Consider the following 23,964-nt stretch of genomic DNA (forward strand, 5'->3'; position numbering starts at 1 on the left):
TTGCCAACATTATTTTGCACAATGGTCCAAAAATCCTTTCATGGAAGATGGTATCTCAGAAGGTGATAGGACCCAAGTTTTTCTGAACAGTAAACCTTTATACATTTTCCATTTTGTGGATTTTGCTAAGTTCTTATATATTTTTAAAAGATTTTATTTATTTATTTGACAGAGAGAGGGAGAGAGCGAGCACATGAGTACAAGCAGGGAGAGGGGCGGGCGGAGGGAGAAGCAGACTCCCTGCTGAGCAGGGATCCTAATGTGGAACTCGATCCTAGGATCCTGGAATCGTGACCTGAGCTGAAGACAGACACTTAACTGACTGAGCCACACAGGTGCCCCAGTCTTATATTTTTAAGTTGCTGTTACCTTATAAAGTAACCAGTACTATGTGTGTTTATAACCTGTTTCTTTAAACATTACTGCAAAGTCTCAGGCTTCTTTACCAAAAAGTAATTGCTGTCCTGTTAAGTTGCAAGTGACTGAAAACCACAAATGATCATGGCTTAAACAAGATAGCAGTATAAATACGCTTCTTCCTCACATGTCAAAGATTCAGGTTCCTTCTCTCTGGCTGTTCCACCATCCTGAGTGTGTGACTTCCAGCCCTAGTACAGGATGGCTGCTGGAATTCCAGCCATCACATCCATATTTCAGCAAACAGGAAGAACGGAAGAAGAGGAAAAGCCTGTTCCTTTCCTGTAAGGACTCTTCTAGAAAATGCACTGTTTCTGCATCTACCCAATTGGTCAGAACTCTCACATGTCCTTGCCTGGCTGCAAGGCAAATTGGGAAATGCCCTTCCTAGGTGGCCATGTGCTTGATTAATCCCTGGGGTTCCTGTTATAATGGAAGGAAAGGAGAATAGATGTTGGAACAAACAGAGAACTTTGAACACTTCCAAAGGCCTGAAGATGCCTGTGAAAAATTGGCAGGCATTCTGCAAAGCAGTGAAGAAGCAAAGCTGTAGGAAGATGAGAGTGGAGAGTAGAAGTGTTCAACTGTGGCAGGCGAGGGTCTCCTCTGGTGGTGGTAGGCAGCTGGCTCACTGACAGCCAGACAAGGAGAAAAGAGGGACTGTTTTGTAGGTGTGAGGATGGGAAAGAAGGGCAGGGATCAAGCACGGGTAGCTGCCTGTGGCTTAGAGGGAGCATCCTCAAGGCACAGGCCTTGAAGATCTGTTTATGAGTGTGCCATAAATGTCTGGCGAACAAAGGAATAATATCTAGAAAACTCCCTGCAAGTCAGAAGCTCCCAAGACCCGAGGTCATGACCAGAGCCAAAATCAAGAGTCAGATGCTTAACCGACTGAACCACCCAGGCAGTCCCTCCTTTTCTTAAAGTCATCTTTCCCCCCAACCTGAGGCTCAGACTCACAACCCCGAGATCAAGAGTTGCATGCTCTAATGACTGAGCCAGCCAGATGCCCCTAAAATGATGGTCTTAATTCTTATGAGATTGTATGGACTGATATGTTAAAGATAGCCGGCACTGGTGCTGCTTTAACTAGATGAATTTGGATGAAAATTATCACACATGTAGCCTCTTTCCACTATTGCAATAGAAATGTACATTCCCTAGATGTTGGAACAGCGACTTGCTGGCGGTGGTGCAGGTCCTGGCCGCGCTCTCCTACCTGAAGGGCCTAACAAAGATGCCATGGTTAGATACTTAGCGTGATGGGGCACTTCTCTTCTGAATGAATCAGTTACTGATACATTCAGTCTTCAAAATAATAATAGTCTTCTAAATAAGAGGTTATTGGTGGAAAAATAATCAGTCGAGAAGCAGCTCAGGGGGATTGACCAGCCAGCGTGCATTCTGATTCCCTTGAGCCAGTTTTTCCAGGGGCTTCCCTCTGAAGGCATAAATCATAAATCTCTGTATTCCCTTCAACTGTCGGTGTGTAGTGTCCCACCCTACTTTTTGAGTAGGAGGGGAGTTAGTAGAAGCCCGAAGACCTCCTTCACTGGCTACTTTAAGTAGAATCTCCTACTGCAATCCGGTCTGTTCTGTGTTGAGGGTGACGTCTATCACCCCCTATAGATTTGGGAGAACAAGGGCCACATGGGCTTTGTTTTCTCACAGGGATGCCAGCCAGACTCTCAGTTTTCTCTTGAACAGCTGCCATTTCTGTCTTCTGTCTGTTCCACAGAATTCTCTGTACAGAGAATTTTTAATTTTCACATAGTGGTCTGTTGAAAACACACTACATTGAGCACTTCTGACCAAGAACCATTTCTTCCAGAGATATCAGCCTTTCCTAGAGGCTTATCAGACAAGTGACATCTTATCGTTCTAGAGGGTCCTGCTTGAGTCCTAGGAGCTGTGGTTAGATCCTCTTTCCTAGATCTCAGGAATAATTATCTGTATTACGAGGTTTGGTGTTCTAACACACAACTCTTAACATTTCTCATTGGTCTTAAAATATCCAGAATACGAGCTCCCTGTCTTCTGTGTACTGGGAGCAGCTCTCCTGCCACAGCCCCTCATTCCCTGAACACGTAGGTCTGTGAGAAGTTCATCTCCACCCCCTTCTTGGGCAGGGGCACCTCTCAGCCCTTGCACCGATTAATGTCTACAGCAGTGCTAAAAGCACCGGAAACACTGACAGATAAGAGCCTCAGCAGCTTGGCAGCCCTGTGTCCCCTGACCTCACTTATTCCCAGTCGCAGCTGAATCAGAGCCATTTCAAGGGACATTGGCACAGCAGCCAAGTGCATGGGGGCTGGGGCTGCCATGGTTGGCGTGGCTGGCTCTGGGGCTGGAACTGGGACTGTGTTTGGGAATTTCATCATTGGTCATGTGAGGAACCTGTCTCTGAAGCAACAGCTCTTCCCCTGCGCCATTCTGGGCTTTGCCCTCTCGGAGGCCATGGGGCTCTTTTGCCTGATGGTGGCCTTTCTCATCCTCTTCACTATGTGAAGGACCTGTGCCTCCATCCTCCTGTTTCTCCTCTACCCTGTATGTTCCTTTTCTTACACCTCCCCAGGCAGCCTGGGGAAGGTGGTTAGCTCAGGGTTTGACAGAGGGAAGGCAAATAAATCCTGTATTAATAAGATAAAAGAAAATCCAAAGTGTAAGAATGAGCCATTATTTGAAGTTGGAAAACCAAAGACTTTTAGTGTCCAGGGGACCAAAAGGGGAGGTGGAAAACCAAGATGGTCTGAGATTTTTCAGGGCCCCCTTTTTTTCCAGGGAAATTTTCCACAAAAAAATTTGTTCCTGGAAATTTCCTGAAGATTTTCATCTTCATTCATCACAAATGTCTCTTAGCTTTGACGAGTTTAGATAGATAATGTGGTTGGGGAAGCTGACCTCAGGGGGTGGTTGTTTTGGTTACTTTGCAGAATCTCCTGTTGCCTCCTATGGTTATCCATGTGGGCCTGGGGCTTGCTCATCATTCTGACCTATTTAGCATGGCTTGGGGGCAAGGACAGAGGAAGGGCCTGTGGGGTGGTGACGTTTGAGCTGAAGGAGCAGGAATGTGTCTGGAAAGATGGACCAAGAATAAGTCGGGTACCAGTGGAAAGGCCTGAGGGCCAGGCCAGAAAGTTTTAGGGTGAAGCCAGCACAGAGGAGTTGAGAAGCTTAGATATATCCATTTGGCACTTTTTCAAAGTATAGAAACAATACTTGTTTGGTGGAAAATGTGGAGCTGATTGGAAAATATTTAAGAATTTAAATTACCTTTAATTTTACTACTTAGACTATAACTGCTGATAACATTTTTATTGTGCCCCGCTTATCTTTTTTCTATGACTGCTTGGTGTTTTTCCCTATCTTTGTTAAGTAGATCATGTAAGTTGTTTCTTCTTCTTCTTCTTCTTTTTTTTTTGGTTAAAGTTTGTATTTATTTGAGAGAGAGAGAGAGAGCGAGAACACACATGAGCAGGGGTAGAGGCAGGGGGGAGGGAGAAGCCTACTCCCCGCTGAGCAGGGAGCCCAACATGGGGCTCCATCCCAGGACCCTGGGATCAAGACCCGAGTCGAAAGCAGGTGCTTAACCATCTGAGCCACCCAGGCGCCCCAGTTGTTTCTTCTTATAAGGATATGATGAACATCCTCATGTAAATGAAGTATTTCTATAGATACTCACTTTGGGTATATTTCTTGCCAAGGAATGAATAGATCAGAGGAGATGGGAACCATTTAAAGGTTCTTAATACATATTTCCAAACTGCTTTTCAGGAAGGTGGTACTAATTTACATTTGTGTGAGTACTGTATGAGCTTACAGGTTTTCTCCAAGCATGGTCCACCATGAATGTCCTTTTGATCTGTTCAGTCTGATGTGAGAAAATGGCTTCTATGGCCATTTTATTTTTTATGACATTGATTATTAGTGAGGTTAAATAAGTGTACAGGTTATTGTATTTGGCAAATTGTCTCTTGCTGATTTTTTTCATGTGGGCATGGGCACATCTTATTGATTTGTAAGAGTTTTGTTTTGTTTTGTTTCTCATAGTTAAGGAAGCTGAAAGATAAGATTTTTCACAGACATGCTGCAGTGATCCCTGCAGGTGTGTGAGGGCCAGGGGGCGCTGTTCAGCAGGGCTGTGATGTGATTACACATCCCAGTCATACGGTCCTGGTCATACCACGACCAGCTGGTGACTTGTATATGTATCCAGAGGCAGGCTTCCTGGATGATCAGAAGTATTGGCTCTTGTTTTATAGGGATGAGCAAAAAGGCCTGGACTTCAAGTCAGAATTTGAACCCAGGTAGGCTGAACCTGAGTTCCATGCTTTTTGCTTTAGCCATTCTGCTTTCCTGGCCTCCTGGTCTCCCTAGTCATTTCCTTCCATGGGTTGGCCAAAGAGCCTGTAACAGAGGAAGACCTGTGAGCATCTCACAGTTAGCCAACAGGGCGCGGGGGGAGCACTTGCCTTACTCTGCACCTGTCTTGGAGAGAGGAGGTGGGTTAGTGGCCCCAGAGTTCTTTGGGGCCTGCATGCTGGAAGCAGGGGCATCTTAGCATGGGCCCTGGAGCTCTCACCAACGTGAGGCCTGTGTGGCGTGGAGCCCTTACCCCCGATGCTCGCTTCAGTCCCAGCTTCTCGTGGAACCCTCTCTGCTCCTGCACTCCATTTCTTCATCTTCCTTCCTTCTCCAGTCTTCTGTAGGACTTGACTATTCAAATTCTGGTTAGATGCTTTCTCATCAGCAAATAAAGTCTCTGGGGTTGGGCTCCTTGTCTTGGAGTTCTGTATCTCCCACAGGATTCATTAAAGGTTGTGTGTCGATCGGTCATGATGATTTCTGGGAGGGAGGCAAAACTGACTGTCCCTGGGACAAGAAAACTGGAAAAGCACAGCCCTCCTGCCGACTTGGTCAAAAGCTCCTGGTTACTGTCACCCTTGGCTTGTCCCTAGCACATATGGTTGTCAGAAGGTGGAGTAGTGCTAAGTCAGCTGTGAAGATTAGCAACTGGTTGGGCCGTGAGAACCAGGCTTCTGGTTTCAGGAGGAATTTCTTGAGTGTAGTGATTAGTGTTGGAGAACAAAAAGAAAATATTGGCATGTCAGTATTTATTTCTAGTACTGAAGTACCACATTATGTTAGCATGATGTGTACCCCTTTCAGAATTAGCCTGACTCCTGGCACCATATTTTATTTTATTTTTTGCTAGTTGTGATCCACTGAACTGATTTTAAGACCCAGTAGGTTTCAATCCACAGCTCAAAAAACACCAATACCCCTGAGATAGGAATTGTTTCTGTCTTACAGATGAAAAAGCTGAGGCCCAGAGGTGACATGAACTCTCCTAAGATCACACAGCTAGTACTGCTTTCCCCCTTTCCCCATTCTTCTGGGGGCACTCTTCTCCTTGAGATAGACTTGCTTCTTTGGAAAGTCAGTTGCAGCCTTTTTTGTTTGTTTGTTTGTTTGTTTGTTTGTTTGTTTTTGTCTAGTTCACCACTCCCTCTTACTTGTGTTTGCAAGATTGATATTCATTATTAATGAATGTACTTTAGTGAATTCTAGGATTACAGTTCTTAAGTACTGAGAATGTATTTGTGACGATGAGTAGTATACATTTGCTCATTATTTTGGAAGTTGTGTGATTTGGAGCCTTTCATGGTATTCATCCTCTGCATCCCCCTAATAGAATGAAACTCTACAGGTGCATAGTTGGCATGCAGGTGTGAAGGTGAATTGCACTAGTTATAGACAGCTCCCCGCTGTCACCAGCTGCAAAGCATGATGACTCACATTTCTTTCTCTGTATGTAGAAGCCTGTAGATAGATTTCTTCTCACCTGATGTCTCCTCAGGCCTCAGAATACCTGCCTGCAGGGCCTGTGTGTCTTGTTGGTCCTGCTGATCTCAAGCCTTTCTGGTGGAGAGCTTATTGCTCCAAGCCAGGACCTCTTGGAGTAAATGGCTCTGGAACAGCAGGGACTGATGTTTAACTGTGCGTTTCTAGAAGCCCTTGAGTGGGCACCGAGTCTGAGGACCCTCTCGGATAGTGAATTGCTCACTCGCTGTGTCCATTCTTAGGTCAGGCCTAGTTCTAAGAGCCTGGGCCATCTGCATTCTCCGTCCTTGATAGAGTTATCTGGGAGAGAGGCAGCTTGGAAACATTCTGAAGACAGGTCTGCAGTGGCCTGAGAATGAGGGAGGATCCTCTGGGATTCACATTTGAGCACTGAAGCACAAAGTCTATATTATTGGGGCAGATAGCATCTTCATTCATTAGTGCCTGAGTCCTGTCCAGGCAGAACAATTGAGATTTCAGACACTGAAAACAAGATAGCAGGCCCCTAATGGAGTCCCTCATGCTAAGCCTTACATCACCAAACTGAGACTTAATTAGTTTCAGCTGTCCCAGAAATGGAATCTAGTCGAAAGTCATCTGACAGCACCAGTTAGGTAATCTGCCTGATAGACCCTTGTCATCCCCTAAAGGAAAATGACTTCACAGTAGCCAGTCTGCTTTGGCTTAGCATGACTTCCTTATTCCTACTCACTTCTGTCTATAAAAGTCTTTCATTTTGTACAGCATCTCAGAGCTCCTTTCTGTCTGCTAGATGGGATGCTGCTGTATTCATGCATCATTGGATACGGCCAATAAAATATTTAAGATTTATTTAAATTTATTTAAGTTTATTTATTTAAATTTCACTCAGCTTAATTTTTTTTTTTTAAACAAAGAAAACCTAGGATGATGTCGTTAAATAAGTGTCCTCATTGCAGAGGTGCATAATAATCTTTTGGTAGAAGATTTGCAACCCCGAACATTTATAAGAAAGTTTTTTTTTTTTCTTAATTGATGAAGCAGGTACATTTTGGTTATCTAGAAATTTCACTGTAGATTAGTGGAGTTTTTCTTAATACTAGATGACTGAGGTGTTAGAGCTTATTCTATTCATCAAACCTCAACTTCTCAGCTGAGATGGAGTTGGGTGGGGACAACAGCCAGCCTGTCCACAGTGCGATGACTAGAGGGGCCGCTACAGCTGTGCTTGTTACACAGATGGTGAGTAAGTTTTTTGGTTGATGCATCTGTCTGTCTTTGCATAGAGTGACAACCAGTTTGGCAGGGGCTTAGCTTCTGGAAGTACAAGCTGAAGGAAGCAGGTATTTCCCTTTTGCAAGATTGCTGGACAGAAAAGCAGCCAGCAGCTGCTGGAGATTATTTTCTTATTCTACTACCCACCTTCGTTCTGGAGGTTTGACGTCTCATCCTTAGAATGTTCTTGGGAATTTCTTGTTCTTTCCACCTTATGGAATAAGCAAATCTGTGTGAATGCCGTGAGCTGGTGCCGTTTTGTGCAGAGTGGCTGGCTATGTGAGAAATTATGCTTGCCATTTTAACCTACAGACTCAGAGGGGAAAACTCCTTAACTGTTCCTTAACCTGCCATCTTCTCTCTCTTCCTCCTTTTGTGAAGAAACCTGCATTGGGGACCTTGTATATATCAGTCAGTCTTGTAGGCCATGGGGGATATAGCAGTGAATAACCGAAGTCCCTTCCACGTGGACTTTGTGTTCCAGTGGGGGAGTCAAATGTGTAATAATTTCAGGTGGTAGTGATGTTATGAAGAACAAAGCAGGTGTTTTTTTTTTTTTTTTTAAGATTTTATTTATTTATTTGACAGACAGAGATCACAAGTAGGCAGAGAGGCAGGCAGAGAGAGAGGAGGAAGCAGGCTCCCTGCTGAGCAGAGAGCCTGATGCGGGGCTCGATCCCAGGTCCCTGGGATCATGACCTGAGCCGAAGGCAGAGGCTTTAACCCACTGAGCCACCCAGGCGCCCTGTTTTTTTTTTTAATATGGGGGTAGCATTTTGAATTGTTTGAAGCCCTTCCACTAATGAATCTGATTGGCTCAAAGGACAGATGTGTTCTTACTCTTTCTGGAGCATTTTCTGTTACTCAAGGGAAATATGCAGAGACTTCTACCTTTTGTAGGGCAGGACTGAACCATTTAGGGCTCTGAAAGGTTTTACTCTGCCCACTTATTCCTTATTCCTGGCAACATTAGTTACTGTTTGCAGATAGAGCTCATGACCACTCTGGGTTTTATGGGTGCCCCAGGGGATCTCCCCACCAGCCTCCCTGGCCCCAGTCATTTTAACCTTTGGGAAAGGCTGAAAATGCAGCCCTTTTCGTCATTAGTTGGATTTGTATAGCTGTAGCTCTAGGGGTGGTCTTCCCCACACAAATGCTGGCACACCATTATTCTAGTCTTTGTAGATAAAACATTAATGACTTTGATTAAAATTTAGTGAATTTTGGGGCACCTGGGTGGCTCAGTCAGTTAAGTATCAGGCTCTTGATTTCAGCTCTGGTTATAACCTTGGGGTCATGAGATTGAGCCCCATCTGGTCGGTTCTGCACTGGGTGTGGAGCCTACTTAAGATTCTCTTTCCTGGGTTGCCTGGGTGGCTCAGTGGGTTAAAGCCTCTGCCTTCGGCTCAGGGTCCTGGGATCGAGGCCTGTGTCGGGCTCTCTGCTCCGCAGGGAGCCTGCTTCCTCCCCCATCTCTCTCTGCCTACTTGTGATCTCTCTCTCTCTGTCAAATTAAAAAAAAAAAAAAAAAAAAGATTCCCTTTCCCTGCCTCTGCCCTTCCCCACTATTCCTATGTGTGTGCTCGCCCTCTCTTTCTCTCTAAAAAAAAAAAAAAAAAAAAAAATCAATGAGTTTTAAGAAGACAGTTATTTAGCTTTTACCAGATTCAAGGCAAGGAACATTCAAGATAAACAAAGATGAATAATGCAGTCCCTACTTTTGATGAGCTTGAAATCCAATCCGCTTACGGGAAGGTCCGTCTTAACGTAAATACAGATGGGCAACGAATGGTGTGAGAGAGGTATGAGTTACATCCTGTGGGAACTTTATTCGTAGGAGATAAAGCTGGTGGGAAGAATGGTCTGTTAGTTTCCTGGGGCTCTTCTAACAAATTCCTGGGAACTGGGTGGTTTGAAACAGTAGACATTTATTGTCTCGCTTCTGGAGGCTGGAAGGCTGAAATGAAAGTGTTGGCAGGCTTGCATTCCTTTCAGAGTCTCTAGGGCAGAATCCATGCCTCGCCTCTTCCCGGCTTCTGGTGACTATTGGCATTCCTTGGCGTATGGCCACATCTATGTCTGTGCCGTCTTCACATTGCCTCTCCTCTGTGTGTCCAAAATTTCTGTGCCTCACTCTTAGAAGGATACAGGTGATTGCATTTAGGGGCCAACTGGATAATCCAGGATACGCCTTCTTTCAGGACCCTTAATTCAATCACACTGCCATATGAGGGAATATTTATTCTTTTGCGTTGTAATTATTCACAGATTCTTGGATCAATTTATTTTCAGGGAGGGCCATTTTTTATTCCTGCCTGCTACAGATGAGAATCAGGAAGGACCTTCCTTGAGTCTTGGTGGCTTCTAAGATGGGACTTGAAGCACGAGCAGGGAGGAGAAAAGGCAAGGAGCAAAGGGGGAGAAGAAGGAAGGGTGGGATGTAATCAGGGCCAATGGGTAGTTAATTGTGCCTGGATGGAGCATGTGGTGTGTGCAGGGTGTAAAGGGCCTGGAGTGGAGGTAGTTTGTCTTTAATTCACTAGGCAGAAATGAGTGGAGATGGGGGATGATAGAGCTGCGCTTTATGAAGATTAATCTGGGAGCGTGTGCAGAATAAATTAGAAAAGGGAGGAACTGGTGGAGAACCAATTGGGAGGCCATTGTAGTAGAGAAAGGTTGACATGCAGACGTCAGCAAGGGTACTAGCAGTGGGAATGAGAATAAGGAAAGACCCTGTCATAAGAGGATCACACAGTTTGAGAATTGATGAGGGGATCCTGTGTGTGTGTGTGTGGGGGGGGTTGTTAACAACAGTTCAACTAAATAAATTTTAAACAAGATCTAATTGGTTTTTATTAAATGATTCATGAATTGGGCAGCATCCTATCTAGCAAGTAGAGGGGAGCTCTGAGGAGTTGTACGGAATGGAAGGTTTATGGGGGCAGGGGTGGAAGAAAGTTACTAGCAAAACATTCCAGGCAAGGGGAGAGAAGCTGGGAATCTTCTCATGTAGATAACCTTATCTTCCTTTGGGGGATAGAGAGGGTCCATGTGGCAGACTGACAGGCACTGATCAAAAATTCCTGACCAACCAGTTAAGACTACATTTCTGGGGGAGGTTGAAGCTGCAGTTAGATTCGGTGTTAAGCTCCAGTTTGGGAAGTTGGTGTAAGTGATGCCATTTGGGGCCTGTGGCTTCCAACAGGGGCTTGGAGACAGTGGTGAAGATCAATGTTTCCCATGGAGTGCGTCTCAGGTACATTAGCGTCTTGAAGGAGAACAGAAGGAAGAGCTTGTGTGGTTGGAAAGGAGCTGATGAGTTTGGACCTATCGAGTTTAAGGTGCTGGTTGGACATCAAAGTGTCTTACTGGCAGGTTGAAATTTAGAGCTTGGGAGAGAGGACATAACTAGTGTCCTGGAGGATAAGCCAACAGAAGAGACGCTGATGGCAGTGGATTGCTCACTAAGGATATGGTGTACAAACACAACCTGCACTTAGGGAGTGTGGGGAAGAAGAACAGAAAAGATGTAATGGGGGGCACCTGGGTGGCTCGTCATTAGGCATTTGCCTTTGGGTTGGGTCGTGATCCCAGGGTCCTGGGATCAAGCCCCACATCGGGCTCCCTGCTTGGCGGGAAGCCTGCTTCTCCCTCTCCTACTCTGCCTGCTTGTGTTCCCTCTCTTGCTGTGTCTTTCTCTGTCAAATAAATAAATAAAATCTTAAAAAAAAAATGTGTTAATTGGAAAAGAAGAAAAACAAAGACTGTTTTAGTTATAAACACAGAAAGCTGCTCAAATTTTATGAAAAAGGAATTCATTGGCTTATGTAACTTAAAGACCAAGGGAATTCCAGCTTCAGGCCTAATTTAATCTAGGGGCTCAAAAAAAAAGAAAAAAAAAATCTAGGGACTCAGATGTCACCAAGCCTCGGTCACTCTCTTTCACATTGCTTTTGTTTTCAGGCTTCACATGGTTGCAAGATTTTCCAGCAGGTTAAAGTCCCATGGCCAACGTCATGCCTTCTTCCTGGGGGCCCCACAAGAAGTACAGGGAATCGCTGTGATTAGTTTTTGTGTCCAGTGAAAACATGCCAACTGTGACCCAAACACATTTATCAATATTATCAAAACTTATTGGTTGTTGAATGCTATCATTTTGTCAATAGACTAACGGTTTAAGGTACATGCGGTTGTTAAGCAGCGATTTTAGAAGTTTTGGTAGGGCTTGATTGTAATGTCCAAACCAGTGTTCTCTTTGTATTGAACCAACGATGATTAGATTTCCTATTGTTTTTCCCTCTCTGGGGTCAATTGTTGGGTATCTCTGGTCAGTTTTTCCAAATTATCATTTGGCAGAACATTCTTTTGAAACATGACAGAAGTTAGGCTGTTGGTTTCCTTGAGAAATTTCGGCAAGGTGTTCAATTTGGCATCCAGGGATTCCTAGGAACCTAAATAGTAGCCAGAGCAACCAACAAAAACATGGCATCTAATAAATTTTGGACATAGGAACCATGTTTAATTTTGTCCCCATTGGAGGTAGGGATACCTAGTTGTTTCCGTAACATTCCAAATCATGAGTTACCCCAAAGGCATAGCAGCTATCAGTATAAATATTTACTGTTTTGCCCTGGGCTAAGCTCAAGTAACTCTTTTGGGCTGAAGTAGCTAAAGGTAAAGGTGCTGCCTCAGTGACTTCAAAGGAGTCACACTAGCGTACCCAGCATGATATTTACCATTTTCATCCTATAAATAAAAATAGTCAGCCAACCATGAAAAATTTGCATTGGTTATAGGAGTTTCCTGTAAATGTCACTGAAAGCCAAAAGGTAATCTGTCTGCATTAAGCAGTCATGAGGAGTTCTGTCTGGATGCAGAAGTAGTTCTTGTTTCCAGATCAGATGCCCTAAATATGGAACCTGAGTTTGAGCAAACTGGCAAGGGAGTGGGGAATATATATATGTAGAGAGAGAGAGAGGGAGGGAGAGAGGGAGACTTTATGTCCCTTTAAGGCCCAAAGTGGTTGTTGTTTTTCTTGTTTGTTTGTTTTTAAAGATTTTTAAGTAATCTCTATACCCAGTATAGGGCTTGAACTCACAACCCCAAAATCAAGAGTCATATGCTCCATCCATTGAGCCAGCCAGGTGCCCCTAAGGCCAAAAGTTTTAGCAGATGAGTGCTGTCTCCTGTGAGGAGATTTGAGAAAGGGAGCAGAGAAGCAAATCATATACATATTGTAACCAACTAGAGCCTGCAGAAAACTTTATATCCTCCAAATCAGCTTTTAAGGTTTATAAGGAATTAAGAAGGTTTGCCTGTGTAACCCGGAGCATTACTGTCCAGGTTTATTACTGTTCTTCCCAGGTGAAAGCAAGACAATACTGTCCTTATGGACTGGAATACTAAAAGTGCACTATATAGAACAATCACAGGGAAGGAGGATTTGCTTTTAGTGGGAAAGGACATCAGTGTGTGGGGGTTGAGAACAACAGGGTGCCCGGGGATAATGTTACTTATTGCTCTGAGGTCCCAGACTAGCCTCCATCCTGGGCCAGGGGTCTTCTCACAGGTAAAGTAGGGGCTCCCAGGGCCTAGCACAGGGGATGATAAGGCCCTGAGTCTGTGGTCTCCTACTCCGGGCTTGATGCCTTAAAGGGCTTCTTTATTTATAGGGCATTTGATCTGGGGAGAGGTGGCGAGGGATCTGTTTGAATCTTGGTGGGAGGTGTGCTGTGAATCCTGCCAGTATCAGTTGAGGAATCTGCCCATAAAGAGGGTGGCAGCTGACCCGATGGGGACAAATGATCCGTGTCCCCAGACTCCCCTATCGTGCCATCAGAGATGGAGCAAACAGAAGAGGTGGAAGGCTCATTTAATCCACCTGGTTGGCAATTTTGATTCTAGAGTTATTTGCTTCTTTTGGGAGAAATTCTGGCATAATACTTTTCTGAGAAATCTTGTCCCACTGAATGAATGGGATGGAGAAACTAAGGAGAAAAGGGTGGGAATCTCTCCAAAGGGTCTAACTGAAAAGGTAAGGTGCAGAGACAGGAACCTTTGAGGTTTATGAGAGACCCCCCCCGCCCCGACACACACACACACTATTTGGGCTGTTTTCATTCTCTGATGCCTGCAGGACCTGCTTTCCAGGACTGGCGTTGCATATGGAGAATGTAGCTATGGGGTCAGTAAGACAAAGATTTATTCTCAGTCTGAAGAGTGGTTTCTTCAGGCCAATTAAGAGTGGGGACTGGGAAGAGCCCCTGTAGGTCCTTGGAGCCCCATTGCTGGGAATTAGGAGGACGTTGGAAAGGCTGGCAAGAAGGCTGAAGGCTCCTGGAATGCTTAAGTTTATAACAGTCTTTTTTCCCATTGCCCTGGCCCTTTGCACCTATAGCAGAAACCAAGGGGTTTTGGTCTGTTTAAGGGCCGTCATTGGCCAGAGTTGAAAATCAAGAGTTTTAGTGGTCTTTCAGGTGGCCCTTGTGGGTGTGAGTGAGTTGGTTTGCCAAGCTAGCTAAATGTGGAGTAGACGCAGTTTCCCATTCCATGCTGTTCCTTCAACTAAAAAATCCTGGTTCAACCTGTTAGTAAATGAGAGCTAAATGCTACCCAGGTGGATTCTCTAAAGGAAGACTAGAATCTTCCCCGGAGACACTTTGGAGTTGGTTATAGTAGTTACGACCAGGTCATCAGGCTGTTGTGTGCAAATCTGAATTCTGTTCCAGTCAATAATAGGCTTAGGAAAAGCTACTGTAATTGCCTGGTGGAGATCTCCAGTGAGCGTTCTAGGATCTTGCCAAAGTTAGGGGTTTGTTTCTCTAAATGTTTTAGGATGTTCTCATGGGGCTAATTTCATCCAGCGTTTGGCATGGTCCTCCCCAATGAGCACATGGCCTGGCTGATACAAATCTTAGAAACTGGGGTGGTAAGTTGGAATAACTATGTTAAATTCTTCAGCGAACATGGATCCTGAGTCACTTTAGGAAACTTTGGCTCGCAGTCTGACTTTGGTCCAGGGAACATAAGAGATTTGGGATTTATTTGGATCCAAAGACTTAACTTTTTTAAAAAAATTTTTTAAAGATTTATTTATTTATTTGACAGAGAGAGACGGTGAGAGAGGGAACACAAGCAGGGGGAGTGGGAGAGGGAGAAGCAGGCTTCCCACCAAGCAGAGCCCGATGTGGGGCTTGATCCCAGGACCCTGGAGTCATGACCCAAACTGAAGGCAGAATATTAACGACTGAGTCACACCCATGCACTCCAAGACTTAACTTTAAAGCGGCAGGTTTTATTACATTCAGGAAAGGAGGAAGTGGGGAGAGGTTCAGAGGAAAAGGGAAGTTCGGTGAAAGGGTTAGTATACAAAGGGGGGGGGGATGTAGCAAAGGTAGGAACTGAACACCAGATAAATTGGAGATAGAAAACAGGAAAGGAAAAAAGAGGCTTCAGAAGCCCCCTTTTCTACTTTGCTTGCTTCCATTAGTATAGAAGAGGCATTTTGAGATTCTTGGTAACATTTGGAAGCTTCAAAATCCCCAAATCCCAAAATCATATTCAGTTTTAACAATTTTATTTATTTTTATATTTTATTTTTTTTAAAGATTTTATTTATTTGACAGAGAGAGCACAAGTAGACAGAGAGGCAGGTAGAGAGAGAGAGAGAGAGGGAAGCAGGCTCCCTGCTGAGCAGAGAGCCCGACGCGGGACTCGATCCCAGGACCCTGAGATCATGACCTGAGCCGAAGGCAGCGGCTTAACCCACTGAGCCACCCAGGCGCCCCAGTTTTAACAATTTTAGAGTCATGGCTGCCCATTTCAGTTTTGAGAAAGTAAGTTTGGGGAGATTGAAAGTTCTCTATAATGGCCACTGAAGTTTTAAATTACTTTTGCTTAAGTTGGTCCATTTAGTTAGAAAAAGAAGACTCAGAAGCCGTTTAGTCTTCTTTCCATGATTTGCTTGGCTCAGTTAATTTAAGAAATAATGTTTTGCACAGAGGCCATCTTAGAATCCTGAAAACGTTTGGATCCCTCAAGGTACCAATTAAAATAGGCATCCCATTCAGGTCTCTCTCTGTCTCTCATTTAAGGAGCCACAGCTTTCTAATTTAGTTTGAGAAAAACAAGTTTGGGGAGATCGAAAGTTCCCCATAGTAGCTATTGGTGCTCTAAATTACTTTTCACTAAGTCAATCTGTTTGGTTATAAATGTGCATGTGGAGGGGCCATAGTTTTTAAACATAAAACCAGGGAGGGTCCCAGAAAGGGGGGCACCTTCAAAGGATTCTGATGACTGGGATCCCATATCTTAGAGGTTTTTCTCTAAGGAGAAAATGCCTGAAAGCACAGTTTAAACAGGAAGAGCCTGGTTCGAGAAGGAATCAGGCCCAAGGCCAGGACAGTTCCAATAGGAAGTCTGACTCTGAAACGGAGTCAGACTGAAGGGCAAAAGAGTACTCTCATAAGAAACAAGACCTTAAGACAGATTTCAAATAAAGCCTGGAGAGCTTGGACACAAAGTAGAGCTTAAAATCCAGGAAAAAACTTAACCTTCACCCTCCAGGGTTGTCGAGAAAGCAGTGAGCCCATTTGGCTCTATGGGTACTGGCACCTGTTTGTCACCAGCCTTGGAGTTTTGAGGGATCTTTCCTGGGTCCCACTTCCTACCACAACTAATGTTAACATGAAAGATAAAAGTCACATTACCAGCAAAAGTGGGTTTGCTGGGAAATAACAGAGACTTGTAATCTGAAACAAGAAAACTACTTCCAAAACCATGGGCAAGTTAACAGAACAAAGAAGAATGGTCTTCCATGGAGGAGAATGGGGGAAGGTGGCAAGGCTGTTTCAAACAAAAAGGCCATGGGAGAAAACTGGAATAGTAGCTTTTCATTGGCTGGGTTGGGACTGTCTCTCATTGGCTGGGCTGTTACCAGGGAAGAAAAAGAACCTTTCTTCCTCCTGCTGAGATAGTAAAGTAGTAGTGACTTGACCTACTGATTTGAAAGGTAGTGTCTTCCTGTGGGGTCTGCACTTGACTAGGAGTGGTAGGGCATGAGAGCTTCCCCTGCTGGCCTCCTGACTTCATTGTGAACAAGGCGTTCTTTCCTTAATTTTCACAAGTGATAAGAGTTTTAGAAAGACTACGGGCTCTGAGGAGAAGGGAGACTGGAGGAAGCAATTAGGAATGAATCCATTGTAGATGAGAGATGATGGGGCTGGGATGAGCCTGGGATGAGTCACTGCTGAGATTAAAAAGGTTAGATTTGATATGTTTTGGCTGTGGATTCAATGGGACTTGCATTTGCAAATAATTTGCAAATCTAGTTGCAAATAATCATGAAATTGATTGGCTTAAACCTTTCTCTGTCCTTGCTTTTCAGGTGTTGGTCATCCTCAGGCTGTCATCAAGGTGCATGCCAGTGCTAGTAGCACCTGATTTCCTTTTTCCTCATGCTAGTGAGGGAGAGAGAGCTCAAATGTCTCCCCCTATGGCCTTCTTATCAGATTCTAGAGCTATATTTCAATTGTACCATCTTAGGCCAAGTGCCTACTCTAAAACAATCATGGCTTCGGCTGGGGATAAAAATGCCTCTTCAGGAACCTGTTGCTGTGAAAAAGGAGATGGAATTAAAATAATTAGTTTGCACAGACTACTGTGTGCCATCTAGGAAGAGTGGAATGGATTTTTGGAGGGAGCCACCTGTAGTGTCTGGTACCTGGGGGAAGATGAGGGGAGAGGAATTAAGCATCACTCCCAAGTTTCTGGCTTATACAGGATACAGATTGTGGTGTCAAACCTGTTGGCATGGTGAGCCCTCAGGATTACCAGTTTTGTGGGCAACATCTGTAGTTTTGTTTAGATAGTTAGGTTTGAGATGCCTATGAGAACTTTCTGGTGGAGGTGTCGTTAAGTATTTGGGAACAGTAGTTGTGTCTGCCACTGGAGGAGGGATTGAGGTTGGTGGAATTGGTAATTAAAATTGAGGGGCTGGATGATGATAATTAGGGAGAGGGGGTTTAGAATCTGACCAGAACAGTCCAGCATTTAGAGGTCTTGGAGAGGGAAAATAGCACAGAGACTGAGACAGAGCAGTCAGATAAGATGAGAACCTGGAAGGTATGTATCGTGGAAGCTGAGAGAGGAATGTTTCAAGGAGGAAGTTGTCAACCAGATCTAACATTGCCAAGAGGTACAAGATGAAGACTGGAAAGTCCATCCAGTTTGGCAGCACTGAGGCTGTTTTATTTCTAAACGTGTTAGAAATTTCATGTTTGTTTTAGTTCTGAGAGCCTGGGGCATCACACTGAGGCCATGTTGGTTTTTCTCTGCTGAGGAATCTCATAATCACTTGCCCTTCAGCAGACCAGGCAGCTCCCGCCCCTGCACCTTTTTCCCCTTCTAAACTTTTTATTGAAGGAGCTTTTCAAACACAAAAGAGAATAGTTTAATCAATTTCCTCATACCCATTATGTGGTAAGGGCACGCTAAGGACTCTTTCTTTTTAATTATTGATTTTCAAAAGATGATCTAGTGTCCCAGCAGCCTTCAAAGTTGGCCAGTGCGGCTTCTTACAGTTATCATTATGAACTCACAGATTTGCATATACTTGTGTTTAAATCACATTTAGTCTTTTAACACTCAAATTATCGCATCTTTGGGGTCAGGAGTCTTTTATTTCTTAAATGGCTTTCTTGTTTTCCCGTGCATCCTTAATGATTTATCAAAAAAGCCATTTCACGTTGTTGCTTTCAAAATTTCATCTACAGTCAATACAACAATTTTGAGATTGAGGACACTGTTAAATTTTTTTCCCCCAATGGAGAGGAAATCTATTTGATCAGCATGTATTTCCATGACTATTAGTTATGAATCAGGAGTACCAAAAAAGTGACAATATTCCAATGCTATAAAACAGCTTAGGGTGCTTGCCCACTTACAGAGGCAGGGGAGGTTGGGGCACAAAACACGGGGGACATCAGCTCTCATGTCCACTTACCTTGTCACCTTTGTAGTAAGCACTGTTGGAGATGGGGGAAACTGAGGCAGGTACCAGATGGCAATTTATCATTTAGGGGCTTGTCAGATATGGACCTTAGCAGCTGGTCTTGATTTCACTTTCCGGCAGAGGTCTAAGGAGCACACTTGAGCCCATTTTTGGGATTGCAAATATATCTTTCTTTTTCATCTTAACTAGATTTTGGGGTAGTATTTTTTTTTTTTTTTAAGATTTTATTTATTTATTTGACAGAGATCACAAGTAGGCAGAGCAGCAGGCAGAGAGAAGGTGAAGCAGAGAGAAGGTGATCCCAGGACCCTGGGATCATGACCTGAGCCAAAGACAGAGGCTCTAACCTCTTTATTTTTTATTATTTTTTAAAAAAATATTTATTTATTTATTTATTTGACAGACAGAGACCACAAGTAGGCAGAGAGGCAGGCAGAGAGAGAGGAGGAAGCAGGCTCCCTGCTGAGCAGAGAGCCCGATGCGGGGCTCGATCCCAGGACCCTGAGATCATGACCTGAGCCGAAGGCAGAGACTTTAACCCACTGAGCCACCCAGGTACCCTGCTTTAACCTCTTTAAACCCTTTAACTGAGCCACCCAGGTGCCCCTTTTGGGTAGTATTTGATATATTCTCTTTGAAAGAGTCTTTCTCTAATAAAGAGGAAACTTTTTTTTTAAGTTGCTTTCTCCCTCAGCAAGGTTGAAGACTTGTTTTTCCTTAAATGTTCAATAAAGATCCATGACTAGGGAACAGAAAGTAAGAGGACCTATTGGACTCCAGCAGGGCTTCTAGTATTTTGTGCTCTGACTCTGTAAGACAATGGAAAAACAAGTGATCTCCTCAGGACAGAACCTTGGGCAGAGCCTCCTGGGAGACAGAGGCCATTTTACCACCTTTGATCATCTCTGACCTGAATGAAATAATGTCTTGTGGTGATGGATACCAGATTAGAGTTGTATGGTTCTTCTATTAGTAATGGATGCATTTACTCCAGAGGGAGCTTGAGTGGGCAAGGTGGGAGAGGGTGTTGGGAGAAAGGAGAATTCCTGTTCATTCTCTGTCATCCACACTCTTGGTTTTATGTATGAGACTGGCATTTTCGAGGAGGTTGGGACCCAGTCCTGTGTGTGAATTTGAAAGCCTTACATTCAGTCAGCTTCTTCTTCTGTTACTGAACTGTTCTCAGAAATACCTCTATTGCAAATCCTGGGCTTTTTGAATCCCCGATAGCATTTAGGATATGTTTGGCCACAAATGACTGAAACCCCAGAATAACTGGCTTGCCAAGATAGAAGTGCTCTTCTCTCTCATGTAATAAGCAGCACAGGTCCTTTTACTGTGTTTGTCCTATTACACAGTCATCCTCCATAGCTGTTCTTTCCTCCTTGTCAACTAATTCCATCTTGTTGCTTAGTCATTCATAAGAGGTGGATTTCACCTCCTAATTGGTTGCTGGAGCCCCAGTGAGGCAGTCTGCATTCTAGTCAGCATGAAAGAAGAAGGGTAGGATTGTACACCGCATCTGTGCTAATGACTCACTGGCCAGAGTTGGAAAACGTAGTATTGGTTCTAAGCCCAGATAAAAATCAGGGCTTTTATGACAATGTCTAAGAAAGAAGAGAAGATAGTGAGACCATGGGCTTCAGCCCTGTGATGCCTCATGTAGTACTTGTTTTGTTTTAAAGATTTATTTAGGGGTACCGAATGGCTCAGTTACTTAAAGCATCTCCTTCGGCTCAGGTCTTAAACCCATGGTCCTATAATCGACCCTTGCATTGGGCTTCCTGCTTAGCAGGGGAGTCTGCTTCTCCCTCTGTCCCTTCTCTCACTGGAGCTCTTTCTCTCATTCACTCTCTTAAGTAAGTAAAGAAAATCTTAAAAAAAAATAAAGGTTTACTTGAGAGAGAGTGAGCACGTACACAGTTGGCCACATGCACACAACTGGGGGAAGGGACAGAGGGAGGGAATCTTCAAGCAGACTCTCCACTGAGCATGAAGCCCTGCACAGGCTTGGATCCCCCGACCCTGAGATCATGACCCCAGCCAAAATCAAGAGTCAGACGCTCAACCAACTAAGCCACCCAGCCGCCCCCCTCAAGTACAACAGTATTAAGAGCACAGAAAATGAGTTGCTAAGTCACTCAGCTCTCTGCCGATTCAGTACACCCTGGATCCTCTTGGAGTGATTGGCTGTGTCCCCTTAAGCATATGTGGTAAGACCTGCTTAACTGTCTTTTCTGTCTTTTCTGTTGTGGGCCCCAAGCCAGATGCTGGATGTACTGTGGATGTACTGTGGTGAGGCAGTCAACAGCAGGAGTCCATGCAGTGTGGGGTGTGCTCTTAAGAAATGTTAGGGGGCCACTGGGGCACACAGGGAGTTGGGGAAGCCTTGGAGAAAAAGGGATCTTTTAGCCAAGATTCAAAGGGTAAGTTAAAATTGACCAGAAAGACGAGAGATGGGTGTCTGTAGAAGTGATGTGCAAAGGCTGTTCTAGTAAGGAACAGAATGAACAAAAGTCCTGAAGGTACAAAGTACGGCCTGTTCTAGGAACTGACTGTACTTCAGAATGGCTTTGAGGAATGAAGCTGGGAAGGTAAATAAGACCCTTATCTCAGAGTGCCTGGTACACCATTGAAATAAGTGTGGACCTATCCTGTAGCTCTCTATCCTTCAGATCACTAGTGGTAAATTGCCTCCATTTAGACTGGGGTGCTCCAGAGGGAGTTCAGGACAGGGAGTGACAGGATCAGATTTTCTTTCTGAGTCAGGTTTTTAAAAGCTGAGTCTCCCACACCTGCATCTTTCATGTCCTTTCTCTGGAACCCTTTGGTGTGGAGTGCAGTCACCTGTGGACGTAGGTGAAGCAGTCCATCTGAAGTAGCTGATTACATTTTCTGTGGGTCATATTGATAGGAGGCTTTCAGAGGACAGGGGTATGGCCATATTGCAGATGACCGTGAACTTTCAGAGTAGGACTCCTCTTCCTTGATCTTTTGTTTAAAGAAGTGAACTTGGCAAATGGGATTAACATTAGAAAAAGCTAGAAATATTTGGTATTCCTAACACTACATACACACACACACACCCCACCCATACTTGACTTTCTTAGTAAGAGGGACACTTAGGTCTCTGATGCTCTTATTAAAGATAAGCCTATTTCTGGCAATTTCTCTCCTGGGGATGTGTCTGTAAGTGGGGGAGTGGATTGCCCTTGTGGCTGCCACTGGGTTTAAGAAGATGGCAAGCCCAATATTTAGCAGAAGGGTTAGGCTCAGCCTGATGACTTTCTTCCAGGATAAGGTTTGTGATTTGCATCTAAAGCGGCGCAAAACATAGTTTGTGTGAATTCCATAATTCACCGAGTAAATGAAACTTAACGAATTTGAAGGCACTGCCAGTGGAAAGGGCCGAGTTGTTGGAAGCAGAACCAGCCAGTGCCCTGAGCATACCTCTTAATGAAATTTCCCTGAAAGTGAAAAAGAGAGGGAAGAGCCTAGTGGTTGCTATCACTTATTTTCTTTCCCTAGTTTTTTGCCCTTTACGGGCAAACAGGAACAGAATATTAATATGTTTTCTTTAGCAAGGTAGAAAACTGAGTTGGCATCTGGTAAGGAAATGGGATATGGGATAGGGTGAGTACCTTCTGCCCAGAGTCTGGTAGATACAATGCCAAGGGCTCCTATGTAGCCTGGCCACAGCCACACTTTTTTTTTGCTCAAGTTCTGACCATCAACCACTTGTGGGTGTCACTGTGGAGTCTTGAGAAACAACAAGGTCAGAGGGTGTACCCTGACACCAATGATCACCAGAAGGGAGCCCCAAAAGGATGCTGCCTTGTAAGCTTTCATAAGCCCAAGGCAGTCCTTCAGGAAGCACTGGGAGTTGGGAAGGAGTGGGAAGAGGTAGGGTTTTCTACCCAGAAAATAACAGTGAAAATGAGCTCTATGAGTGCAGGTCCCTCCCCAGGCCAGGAAAAGCCAGGCCCCAACCGCAGGGAGCTTCCCTTCTCACCTGCTGTTTCCTCTGGCCCTCTCTCATTGCCTTCTCTTGCTTCCACTGAAGGAAAGTTTCTGTGCTGTGCTGTTTTGAGCCTCAGGTCAGGGCTAGGGTTGGCTTCTGGGCAGTAGTGGGGGTAGAGGGGCCCTGGAAGGCTGGTAGGGGAAGCCTTTCCGAGCCAGAGTTCCTCCAAAAATGTCATCAGGCCTTTTGTGAGCCTTGGTACCCATGACATTTCCTCTGTCAGACTTTCTGTTTTCCCTTCAGGGTCTAAGTGAACCAGGAAGGCCCAGAAGGGAGCTTTTTTCTTTCTTTTTGAAATTTCTTTTGTTTCCTGTTTACACCAGCACCAGCCCCCTTGGGGAATGACTAAGTGACTGTGGAGGATGGTTGTTGATGGAGATAGAATCTCAGAGAGGCTGTGCTCCACTAGCCTCTGATCTGGGTCTTTGGGTTGAAAAGGGAGGGGCTGCCTGGAAGCTGGGCTGAGACAGTTTAAAGCAGCAAAGCAGTTTTTCCTTGCTACCCTCCTGACAGGGAGGGGGATGGAGTGGGACTGGACTAGTCTGGTCTTGCTGTGAGGGCCACTGGGGAGGCAGCGGCTTGGGTCCTGGCATGTGAGCTGGAGATCACAGTGGGTTCTGTCACTCTCTCCGTGCAGTCTGATGCTTTGGTCTGTGGTAGGTCAAGTAGAATTCTCATTAACTCATTAGGTCACCAAGTCCTTGGGTGCCTGCTCTGTTCCAGGCACTGCTCAGCACAGTGGGAAGCAGGGAGCCCATGGCCACTGAGACACGGCCGAGTCTGACGTGTATGTGATGCTTTAGCCCTGTGCCCAGCTTGCACAGACTTACGGAGTTATGTATGTATACTGGTAGGCGCATTATAAAGCATGCACAGGAAAGAAAATACAAAGGAGAAAAATAGAAGTTAGTTGTAATATTTCTTCCCACACTCCACTGGGTTGTGTTGCACACGTCCCACTCCAGAGAGCAGTAGTACGGGCCGCTGTCTTTATGTGTCAGTAGCTTTGGGAAGTGGGTCACTTTTGAGTTGGGGGGCCGCCTACTGGATGAATGGAAGGCATGGGAGAGGAAGCGGGGCAGGGCGATGCTGAGCTCACGTAACTGGTGAGCACACGGGCCCCAGCAGGTCCTGCCGGCCACCATTCTTCCCATGCCACCCTCCTTGGGAAGCGTGCCCAGGTTGCCTGGTGGCAGGGGGTGGGGGGTTAAGGCTCTATGCTGCTGTCCTGTGTGCCCTGGTCAGGATACTGAGGGCGGTGGGCGGTGGCATTGCTCTTCCGCCTCTTTATCGTTTTCACAGACATACATTGCTGTGGCATTTGATCATTCCAGATAAGATAAGGGATCCTTTCCAAGATAAGGGATCCTTTCTCGGCTGGGAATACCAAGAGATCTGAGGCCTCCGGGGAGTGTGG

General features: G+C 44.9%; 1 protein-coding gene and 1 pseudogene across 1 annotated transcript in view; both read left to right on the plus strand.

Annotated features, from left to right (window-relative positions):
- LOC111141792 (CDP-diacylglycerol synthase 2) overlaps positions 1 to 23,964 on the plus strand; it is a 56,781-nt gene that overhangs the window by 12,706 nt on the left and 20,111 nt on the right. The gene's annotated exons all lie outside the window — the stretch shown is intronic.
- On the plus strand, positions 619 to 2,925 carry LOC111141465 (annotated as a pseudogene).

This window comes from Enhydra lutris, unplaced genomic scaffold (assembly GCF_002288905.1).
Source record: "Enhydra lutris kenyoni isolate GAN:26980312 unplaced genomic scaffold, ASM228890v2 scaffoldscaffold6, whole genome shotgun sequence".
Taxonomy (NCBI): Eukaryota; Metazoa; Chordata; class Mammalia; order Carnivora; family Mustelidae; genus Enhydra; species Enhydra lutris.